Here is a 12,221-nt window from a genome sequence, read left to right as displayed (position 1 = left end):
TTTTTTATCATTTTCCATAAAATTATGTGATTGAAAATTAAGAAAAATTGGAGTAATTTTTTTAAGTACTTTTTTTAGTCGAAAGGACAAGTTTTTCTCAGTTAATTATATATTTTTTTCACTGCAAATGGAGTGTGTAGTATTAGTATTTCTTGAAGGAGTTAAGTTTTTTCGAATGTGACAAGTAAAACATTTTTCTCAGCTCCTCTTAACGAGCTCTCTTCTTTTCTCACTGTATATGTATACTAGACACATTGTTGTGCGGAAATTTCACCCACTATATATCTTCACTCGCAATTTCCGCACGTTTTCCTCTTTCTTTTAAACACTTTATATTTAAACTCGTCGTCCTTTATAAACTTTCTGTAAGTCTGCCTCATATCGTTTTACATCACGTACAAAGAAATGGCAAGTCAAAATAAAAAAAAAAAATTGAATTCGTATAGGTTTTTTTTTTTTCGATAGATTCTCTTTTTTTTTTTTTTGCTTGTGTGCACACGAAACTTTCTGGATTCTTTCTATTCGTATGCAAATTAGTCCACTATTCACTGAAATTGTTCCTCAAATATCAATTCTCCTTTCAAATTTTGTTCACACTTGGAAATTTAATTTACGAATTGAAAATAAAACTTCTTTTATATGTGAGAATTCAGATGAATTTTAATCACTGATTTTTTTTTTTAGAACAATTTATAAATAATTTTATAAATTATAATAATTAAATTTTTTTCGTTTGGTCTATTTGTCCATTTTTTAAATTTCTTCCTCGAAAATTTAGTCATACACTTTTATTTGAATTAAGAAAATAGTCTTTTTTAATTTACTTTTTTTTTTTTTTGGGGGGGGGGGGGGTAATTTTTAATTGATTATTTATTTATCAAAAAAAAGTGTATTGGAGTCGCTCACGTGTCAACTAACGGCGATGAAATGCGGCCGATTTCGTAGCCAAAACCGCGTTTTCCAGCTGTGGCCTCTGTCAGTTAGAACCTGCGCTTTGCTCCGTTATTTGCCCCCTTCCCCCCAATATACTATACCTCTCTTTCTCTTTTTCGCTTAAAACACTATTCCTCTTTATCATTTTATCTATTCGCCCCTTTTCTGTAAACTGCATTATACACCTCTCTTTTAATAGGATTGATAAATAGCAAGAATGTATTATCATTTTAAATACGTCTGTTTTTTTAAAATTATATTTATAATACTGGAAATAGTTAATCGAAATAAATTAGTTTTTTTAAATATAAATGTAATTTTATTTAAGAGTTCAATTTCTTTTAAAAATCTGGTTGTTAATATCTGAGTGAGAGATTAAAACTTCTCATCTTTAAATTCATCTTTTAAATTTTTAAATTTGTAGAAAATAACTAATTATTAGAAAATTAATTCTTAGAACTAATTATTAGTAGAAAATAAATTAATAATTAGTAAAAAATAAATAATTATTAGTAAATAAATAATTAAGAAAATTAAAAAATGTTACTACTTGAATATTAGCAAAAATTATAGTCATTTTGACATAAAAAAAAGTGAATTTAAATTATTTAGTAACTATTTACTATTACTAAATTTTCCTACTGATTTGAATCAGAGACTAACTTTTTACTATATCAAATTAGTGATTTTTCATTAATTGCGAATTTAGAGAGTCGAAGAAAGGAAAGTAGGTGAAAGTAAAAAAAAAATTGGGGCTGAGAAAAAAAAAATTAAGGGTGAAAGTTAAAAAGGAAAAATTTAAATCATAAATAGATTTCCGCATGTTGATATGAATCGAGATATAATCTCGAATTTGAAAATCACTTCAGTGAGTTTATTTTAAGATACATCAGTTGTTGGTGATCGATAAAATTAATGACATTGTTGTATATAGAGAATCTACGTCGGATTTAGATAAGTTTTTGGAAATTGATATAGATATAGATATTTAAAATTGACTTTGTTATGTGAAACTATGAATGATGTTCAACCACAAGCTTATTTAGGAACCTAAAGGATAAATTCCAAATGAAAACTTCCGAGTGAGCGAGATAGAGAGAGAGAGTCCAAAGTTGTAAACTGCACTATTGCATCGACTACACAACTTTCGTGTAATGTTGAATTTTCTAATCGGATTTTCAAGTGAAGGTATCAAGGGCGAAAGGAGAAACCGCATCAAGAGTTTATAGTTTCTGTTTTCTGATCGCTAGATACATTTAAAATTTAATTGCAATCGTCTCAAAAAGCTTTTATCTTCTTCTCGGAAGTTAATCAAAAAAAACTTCAAAAACTTTATAGATTGTCTATATAGAAAGTTAACTTTATAAGAGTTTTTTGAAAATTTTGTTTTTCTGGCGAAGGTGAAAAAGATAGTTTTGTAGGAAAACTTATCTCTGATGAAATAGGATTGGAAACACTAGAAGGCGAAAAGGTAATAACGGTAAAAACGTTATTTCTAAATCCAAATTAGTGGAAAAAATTACTAATTCTTAAAGTGACTTTTAGCTTCTGTTAAAATAAATAATTTTTGATAATTAATTGTTCTTGTTCTTTGGACAATTTTTCTCAAAATCCTCACGTAGTAGGCAATTTTAAAACTCGAAATCATGTTCACGAAGAAAAATGTACATTAGAAACTATTGCAATAGGAAAAATAACAATAGTGGTTTTACCCCATGCTTTTTTTCAAATTCTGAAGTACTAGTCAATTTTGGGATCCGGTATCGTGATCAGCGGATAAAAATACATTGAAAACCACTCCCATATCAAAAAAAGGAAAAAATACATTTTTTTTGGCCTTTACCCCCACTTTTCTCAAAATCCTGACGAGCTAGGCAATTTTAGGACCCAGAATCGTGTTCAGAGGATAAAAATACATTGAAAATCACTCCGATGTCCAAAATAACGAAAACAATTTTTTTTTTGGGCTTTTACCCCCATTTTTTTCAAAATCCTGACGTTGTAGGCAATTTTGGGACCCGGAATCGTGTTCGGACAACAAAAATACTTTGCAAACCACTCCCATATCAAAAAAAGAAAAAAATTGTTTTTAGGACCTTTACCCCCATTTTTTTCAAAATCCTGACGTGCTCGGCAATTTTAAGACCTGGAATCGTGTTCAGAGGACAAAAATACATTAAAAATCACTCCCATGTCAAAAATAACAGAAAAAAAAATTTGTTTGGCCTTTACCCCCACTTTTTTTAAAATCCTGACGTGCTATGCAATTTTGAGACCCGGAATCGTGTTCAGAGGACAAAAATACATTGAAAATCACTCCCATGTCAAAAATAACAAAAAATTTTTTTTTTTTGAGCCTTTGCCCCCACTGTTTTCAAAATCCTGACGTGCTATGTAATTTTGAGACCCGGAATCGTGTTCAGAGGACAAAAATACATAGAAAAGCATTATAATGTCAAAAATAATTTTAAAAAAATTTTTTTTATCGTTACCCCCACTTTTTTCAAAATTTTTAATTTTTTTGGTCTTGCACATATGGGTCTTAATGAGCAGGTTTCAAGCACCTTTCGGTTGTTATAATTTTTCTGAGTGAAAAGGTATTTATAGCAAAAAATAATTGAAAATATTTCTTACACTAATTAGTGAATCTCTTTTTACTAATTCTAATTAAAAAAAAAAAAAGTATTTTTTTAAACAAATAAAAATTAGAGAACAAAATTATGTTCGTCAGTATATAAAATTTAAAACCCCCACGGAAACAAAGGTCTTCTTCTCTATTCTTTAGACGTAAAATAAAAAATATTTAAAGAGAAACTAAAATAAAGTTGTAAAAATATTTATGTAAAACTGAACATAACTCGAAATAACTTGACGAAATAGTTTATTTACGATACATTTTTTATCATAGGTAGTGCCGAGTGGTTTATATATTTTATGATATTTATTACATTTTCTCATAAAAAAACATATATGTATAGATTTTGAATATTCGTTTAAGGGTGGTTGATTTTTTTTTCCTCCTCTTCTCACGCATTATCTACCACTTGTAAGTTATGCGCCCTCTGCAACTCAATATCTAAGGCTTATCCCCAAATACTCCAATTCGCTCCAATTTGAGCCAATTCAGCTATATAACTTTACCCTCTATTTATCGTACTCGAACATATCTTCAATTTCAGGTCTTTCATCCCATCAGAATTTGAAGAATTTTTATGTGTTTTTTCTTTTCTTTCGGAAACTCCTTTACAGTAAAATAAGTATAGAAAAATTGTTTTTCAAATGTTTTCCTTCAGAAGCAGATTCTTTATTCGAAGTTTAAAGTTTTTTCTTTTTTCTCTTTTTTTAAACAATCATTTTAAGTTTAACATCAAACAAATCGTGTGGAAAGTATTTTGTTTGAATATTAAAAACCACTTTTGTAATATTGTGAGGGAATTTCTTTTTTTAAAATTTTGTTATTTAATGGCATTTTTTTATTCACGTGGAAAATTCTCTTTAAAAAAGAAATGGTTGTATTAAATTTACGTGTGGGTATAAAAAAGGGTAAATTCAAAATAGTTGATTCCTGAAAGCTATTGTTTTTATTGACAAATGAAATGAAGTAAAAGATGCGCGAAAAAGTTTTATTGGCATTTTTGTAATAATCGAATCGTAAATATGAAACTGTTAATAAATAACTAAAAATTTAAAAATGGTACATGACAATGTATTATTTTTAAATTTTTATACCAAGTTGAAGTCCACAACGTTGATCAACGAATAAAAATTGTTCACTAAGTAAATTAATTAAAAATTACACAGCAATATTGACACAAAAATATTTAGAAAAAAATCTGATGTTTATGTTTTGATAATAATTATTTTACGATTAAATATTAAATTAAAAATAAAACTTGATTGCATTAAATAAATTTTTTTCGTTGATCAACGTTGTGGACTTGAACTTCGTATTTTTATTTATGGGATGTATTGATTAAAACGTTTTGTTAAATATATTTATTTACAATTGCAATTTTGGATTTTGGATATTTTTTTTCTCTTTAACCTGACGTGTGAGAAATTTCTATGAGGTCTTAAATTAAAATTAGAAAAGTGTTCTTTAAGATCCATATTCGTGACAAATGGGAAAATTGAAGAATTTGAAAAAAGTAGAGGTAAAGATCCTAAAAAAATTTTTTTGGGCCTTTACCCCCACTTTTTTCAAAATCCTGACATGATAAGCAATTATTTTGGAACCTGGAATCGTGTTCAGTGGACAAAAATACATTAAAAAGCATTATAATGTCGAAAATAATAAAAAAAAAATTTTTTTTGGGTCATTACCCCCACTTTTTTCAAAATCCTGACGTGCTATGTAATTTTGAGACCCGGAATCGTGTTCACCCGACAAAAATACATTAGAAATCACTACAATATCAAAAATAAAAAAGAAGTCGAATTTTGCAGGCCTTTTTTTATTAAAAAAAAAAGTCTGAAAGTTTGTATGTTTGGCTTGTTGGTTAAGACTCTAGATTCAGGATCTTTTAGGTTTGGGGTTCGATTCCCGTCTCGAGTAGATTTTTTAATTAGCAGTATGTTTTCAATATAATATTAGATGAATATTATTTTAATCTTATTTGAATATTACTTTAATATTACTTGAATATTATTTTGTTTTTAATAAAAATTAATAAAATAAAAATAATAATAATTTAATAAAAATACAAACAAAAGGAGTCGAAGAAAAACAAACAAATAATAAAAAAATATAAACAAAAAATTACTAATATTTCCTTAATGTGACCTTAAAATTACAGTGTAATATTACGAAACTTTTAAGCAATATTTTTTTAGTATTAAACTGAACATAGTGTGTGCAACTTGAGTGCATTAACTATATATCTGAGTGATACTTCTTTTTTTAAAGCTTCGAGTCTTGCTGCAATTAAAATCTCCTTTGTTTTGGAATGTCATGTGCAGTTGATAAATCTCGTATCCTTTATCTTCTGTACAATTATTTAAGCTTTAGTTCTATAATCTGAGACGAGTGTAACCTAAATTTAACAAAGATTTTAGACCGCTTATATTTGAATGCATATGCGCATATGCATTCATATAATATAGGTGAATTTAGTTTTGTTAGCGATGTCAAAATTAGATTTTATCAGACAATAGGATAATTACTCTCACGAAACTTACTGACGAACATTCAATCAGTTTTGTTTCAGGTATATTATTTCGAATTCTCTATACTTAAAGACAATTTCTATTTCGAATTTATTTATTTATTTATTTTTTTTTTTTTTGACTAAAATCCAATACTGAATTGACAATTTTCGATTTTCTCTTCGGTTTGGGAAGAACAACATTATTTATTCCCGTTTCCTCATATTTTTGTAGAAAATTCTCAATTTTTATAAAGAAATAATTTTCGTCAATTCTATTTCTTAATTTTAATTGTTTTAATAAAATTCAATGTTTTTTAAAAATAAAGGAAAAAAATGTTTATAAATGATATTTGTCATTTAGAAAATTTAATTGAAAATGAAACTGAGAATTTTTGAACTTTTAGAATATAAAGGAAAAAATTTTATTCAAAAAGATGTTCTGTTAAAATTATTTACGAATATCTTTAATTGTAAAATTATTCGAAAACAATGATTTCTTTTATTTAAATTTATTTAAATACAAAAGTAAATTATTTATTGAATAATTCAATGTTTCTTAAAATTTAATTCTTATAAAGAATTTTGTTAACAAATCTTTAAATAATTGTATTCTTTTGACGAATTTTAATAAAAATTTTTAGAATAGTTACATTTTTCAAGGAATTTGATTAAAATTGCAGGAAAAATAATTGAAATTCTGCGATGAGTTTTATTGTTTCTAAAAATAATTAAATTATTGAGAAGAAACTTATAAAAAATTTGTAAATATTTGAATTTCTGGGAAATTTTTATTATTTATGAAAATAATGAAATATTTGCGTATAATTTTATTAAAATGGTTTTTAAATAATTGAATTCTTTTGGATAATTTTATTAAAATATTAGATATTGAACATTATTGAAATGAGGAAAATTTTTGAAAATAATTTTAATTTTGACAAGAATTTTACTAAAATTTTTGAAAATAATTGACTTTTTACAATCATTTTTGTAATATCTTCAAAATTCAATTTTTTTTAGTGTTTTTAAATAGTTGATATTAAAAATCATTGAAATGAGGTGAATTTTTGAAAATAATTTTCAAATATTTTAATTTAAATGTTTTTTAAAATTTAATTCTTATAAAGAATTTTATCAACTAATTTTTAAATAATTGAATTCTTTTGACGAATTCCAATCAAATTTTTAAGAATAATTACTTTTTTCGAAGAATTCGATTAAAATTGTACTAAAAATAATTAAAATTCTGTGATGAGCTTTATTATTTATGAAAATAATTGAATTCCTTAAACAAATTTATTATTTATAAAAAATAATTTAATTCATAAAAAAATTTATTATTTATGAAATTAATTGAATTATTGCGAAGAAATGTATCAAAATTTTTTTAATAATTAAATTCATGTGCAATTTTTATTATTTTATAAAAATAATTAAAGGTTTGTGTCGAATTTTATTTAATTTTTGTTTAAATAATTTAATTCTTTTGGAATTTTTTTTTTTAAAATAGATATTAAACATCATTGAAATGAGGTAAATTTTTGAAAATCATTTAAATTTTGCCAAGAATTTTTTTTTTAAATTTATGAAAATATAATTGAATTTTGGAGAAGAATTTTATTATTTCTAAAGATAATTGAAGTTTTGATGAGAAAATAATTAAATGTTTGCGTTCAATTTTATTAAAATAATTTTTAAATAATAAATTCTTTTGGATAATTTTATAAAAATAGTAGATATTGAAAATAATTTAAATTTTGACAAGAATTTTATTTAAATTTTTGATCTAAGTTCATTAAAGTTTCTAATTCTAAAAATTTAATTGTTTTCAGTACTTTTAATAAAAATCCCTGACTTTTTCCTGAATTCCCGATGTCAGAATATATAATTATTATAATTATAATAATTTTAAAATTATATATTCCAATTCATATTTTATTTTCGTAAAAAGAAATTTGAATTAAAAATTTGTACTTTCTATTATTTTTAAAATTGCTAATTTTATTTTAAAAAAAGTGAATTGTTGCTACTAATAATATTAATTATTAATTATATTAAATCGATTTTTACGGTCCGAGTTGATTATATTCAAATTGTAGGAGATTTATTTTTATTAAATTTTAAATAATCATTATTTAATAGTAAATAATAATTAATATTTAAATAATAATTAATATTTAAATGATAATAAATATTTAAATAATAATATAAATAAAAGAATAAATAAATATTGGTAAACTATTCGAGACGGGAATCGAACCCCCAACCTAAAGATCGTGAGTCTAGAGCCTTAACCAACAAGCCAACTTCCTTTCCAAATTGATTTTATAAATTATTTCCTTTCTCTATTTAAATATTTCGATTTCCTTTCTTATTTGATTAAATTTTTACAATTCTTTTACTTCTCTATTTGTTTAAATAATTCGAATTCTCCTCTTTGTTTAAATATTTCCCATTGTGCTTAAATTGATAAAAACGAAATGTTTAATATATTTTGCGAATTTGAAACATTTATGTGAAACATTAATCTTCTGTGCGTGTATATTATTTGTTTGTGAATTTATGTCTGGATTCCTTGGTATGGTTTACAAATAATAGATAATTTCAAAGTCAATAAATCATTGATTGTGCATGTGCAGAAAAGAAGACACGATGCAATCTTTTTCCTAAAGTTTAAATTTAAAACATTTTTATTTCCCATTTAACATACAATTTTGAACTGGAAAACGTTTACACGCGATAAATAGAAACTGATGGTTAGACCCCGACTGCGATGAAAATAAACAAAATCATCCGGTAATAGTAAGATTTTTTATTTTCTCTGCATCTTTTTTTTTTAGCTAATGTTGAAGCTTAAAAATGTTAAAGTTTAAAAATTTAATGATTTAATGATTTGCAAATAGTTTTCTGAAGAGGAATGAAGTTTTTTTTTCGGGAGAAAAAAAAGTGCATTGACAGTTTTATTTACTTTTCGAGCAACTAATTAGATAAACATTAACACACGAGATTAACATATGCAACATTTGTAAACGAAGTATTTAGCGTGCTGTTAATTTTTTTTTAGAGTTTAATTTTTTTTTTTTTAATTTTTTTTTCTTTTCTATGGAACTTTAGTTTTTTTATTCATTTTTTTCCCATTAAAAAGTAGAAAAAAAATTGATGATAAAAACGTGATCAGCATAAAGTTTATTAATACGATGGGAAAGAATTTTAATTTTATGAAAATTTGGCGAGTGTAAGCGAACGATAGTATAAAAGAGAGTTCGAAATAAATTCATTTGCGCAATCGCAAGTAAATATTTGACTTAATTGTTTGATAGGACGTATTTTTTTTCGTGCACTATGACCGAGAAACTAATTCACTAATGTATGTATACCTAAAAAACAATTGAAAATTTTTTTTAAAAACCTGCTTTTTTGTCCCATAAAGAGCGTTTATATTGACACAAAGTCAGAACTATTTTAAAGCTTTTTTGGTTAATAATAAAAATGTTGTAAAAGCTTCTTGCAATAAGGGATTTGTTGGTCATTAAAATAAAATATTAATAACTCCGAGAAAACTTTTTTTTGTCACGTATTTCATGAAAGTAAAATAAAAAAATTTCACTACAGGAATAATTTAATTTGTCCCTTTTTTATTATTTGTTTTTATTTTTATTTTTTAATTCACAATTTTTATTTGATTGTAAATATTTAATTATTTAAATGCTTCGAATGTTGCCTTTCAGTGTGAAGATAATTTAGTATTGGGGAATACAGTAAACAAATTTTATTTAATAAAGGGCGAAGGGATATTAGATGTAAATTATCGAATATTCTGATCATTAGGATGTAAAATATGATTATATACATGCATGCATATATATATGTATTTGATAATAAATTTCAAATTCCTATTGATACGAAATATATAAACTATTAATTATTAATTACTCTGTATATTAAATTTTGAAATTATTATTATTAACATTTAATTTAGACGTTTTATCACCCTTGCTTTAATTCCATTTGAAATATCATTCATGTGTTACGTATAGAGTGTAAAATATTAAAGTGAAATTATTGTCGAATATAAATTCACAATATTAAATTTTTTCATCTAACGTCTAAAAAAAAGGAGAAAGAAAAAATATATAAAAAAATAATCAATATATCTTAACAAGTACATAAAAATCTGTCTCGAACACATGGCACAAGTTTCTTTCGATTTAGTATAGCGACGGTCGTTTAGAAAATTTGTCAGGCCTAAAACTATTTTTCAATCTTGTTGAAAATCTATCATGGAAATATCGATGTATTTTTTACTTTGGCATTGAGAAATTTTCTTTGTTCATATATTTTATAAATAGTGACGTTTTAAGAAAACTTTCTGAGAATTTTTAGAGAAATCTCTCTATACAGAAAATTGTGGATCATTTCTATTATCGTTACGTTTTCTTATATTTTATAAAAATTCGTCTTTTTGTCGTTTTTAAAAAATTTCGAAAAAAGAAATGTTTGATTAGACGTTGAAAGATAAGGAGAGAAGTTTACTTCCCACTATACATTGTCCATATGGTGGGGGGTCGCTGCTACTATTTTCTGAATCACTAATTCGCCTCTTACATAAATTGAAAATTTATGTTTGTTTCTTCACCTGTAATTTTTTTTTTTTAGTTTTATATTTAGATTTCTTCTTTGATCTTGAGTTAAGCTTAGGGGTTTTCAGGTTTAAAAAAAAAAAAAAATATGGTGCACTTGACCTAAATTTTGAGACTATGAACCTGAGAAGTTACAGATGAGATCTAGGCATAGATTTCAAAAATTCAAAATAATTTTAGATTTCTTGTATAGTAAATAAGTTTTGATTCTATGTTTGGAAGAAAAATTTACAAATTATTTTTTTCCATAATATTTCATTAATAAGTGAACTTTTTGGATTTTAAAAGATAATATTATCGGTAAAAAAATATTATCCTTGTAAGTTTCATAATTTTAAATCTGAAATAACTTATTTCTTGCATAGAAATTTATAGTAAACTTTTTGAATAAAAGTATTATTTACAAAAGTAATTGAATTTCTGGAATAAATTTCATTAAAACTTTCCAAAATAACTGAATTCTTGCAAAGAATTTTATTATTTATGAAATTAATTAAATTCTTGCGAAGAAATTTATTAAAATTTGTATAATTATTGACTTCTTTTAAAGAAATTTATAGTTTGGAAAATTAATTGAATTTTTGGAAAGAATTTTATTTAATTTTTTTTAAATAATTAAATTTTTTCGAAGGAATATTATTTATAAAGATAATGGAATTTTTGTAACTTTAGTAATTTTTAATATGAAATAATTTACTTTCTGCCTAGAACATTGTATTAATATTTTTGAAAATAATTAAATTGTTTTGAAGAATTTTATTAAAATTTTTGAAAATAACTGAATTATTACAAAGAATTTTATTGTTCATGAAAAAAATGAATTCTTGCGAAGAACTTTAAAAAAATTTTTTATAATAATTTAATTCTTTCGAAGAAATTTATTATTTTTAAAAGTAATTGATTTTTTGGAAAGAATTTTATTAAAATCTTTAAAAATAATTGAATTCTTGCGAAGAATTTTATTATTTATGAAAGTAATTGAATTCTGTTGAAGTAATTTATTAAAATTTTTTAAAATAAATTAATTCTAGCGAAGATTTTTGTTAAAATTTTTATAGTAATTTAATTCTTTCGGAGAAATTTTTTATTATTATTTAAAGTAATTGAATTTTTGGATTAAATTTTATTAAAACTTTTGAAAATGACTGAATTCTATTAAGGAATTTTATTAAAATTTCTGTGAATATTTATAAATTGTAACGAATTTCTTTATTAAAATTTTTTTAAATAATTGAATTCTTTCCCAAAAATAACTAAATTCTTATAAAGAATTTTATTATTTATAAAAGTAACTGAATTCTTACGAAGAACTTAATTAAAACTTTTTATAAAAATTTAATTCTTTCGATGATATTTAGAAATTAATTCTTGTGAAGAATTTTATTAATTTTTTTTTAAACTAATTGAATTCATGCGGAGAAATTTACTATTTATAAAAGTAATCGAATTTTTGTAAAGAATTTTATTAAAATTTTTGAAAATAATTAAATTCTTTAGAGAA

General features: G+C 23.7%; 1 protein-coding gene across 2 annotated transcripts in view; it reads left to right on the top strand.

Annotated features, from left to right (window-relative positions):
* LOC122511616 (keratin-associated protein 19-2-like) overlaps window positions 1–12,221 on the top strand; it is a 117,829-nt gene that overhangs the window by 80,175 nt on the left and 25,433 nt on the right. The gene's annotated exons all lie outside the window — the stretch shown is intronic.

The sequence above is a fragment of the Leptopilina heterotoma genome, unplaced genomic scaffold, assembly GCF_015476425.1.
Source record: "Leptopilina heterotoma isolate Lh14 unplaced genomic scaffold, ASM1547642v1 Lhet_88, whole genome shotgun sequence".
Taxonomy (NCBI): Eukaryota; Metazoa; Arthropoda; class Insecta; order Hymenoptera; family Figitidae; genus Leptopilina; species Leptopilina heterotoma.
Note: the sequence above shows the minus strand (reverse complement) of the source record. Positions and strands in the feature narration are given on the sequence as shown.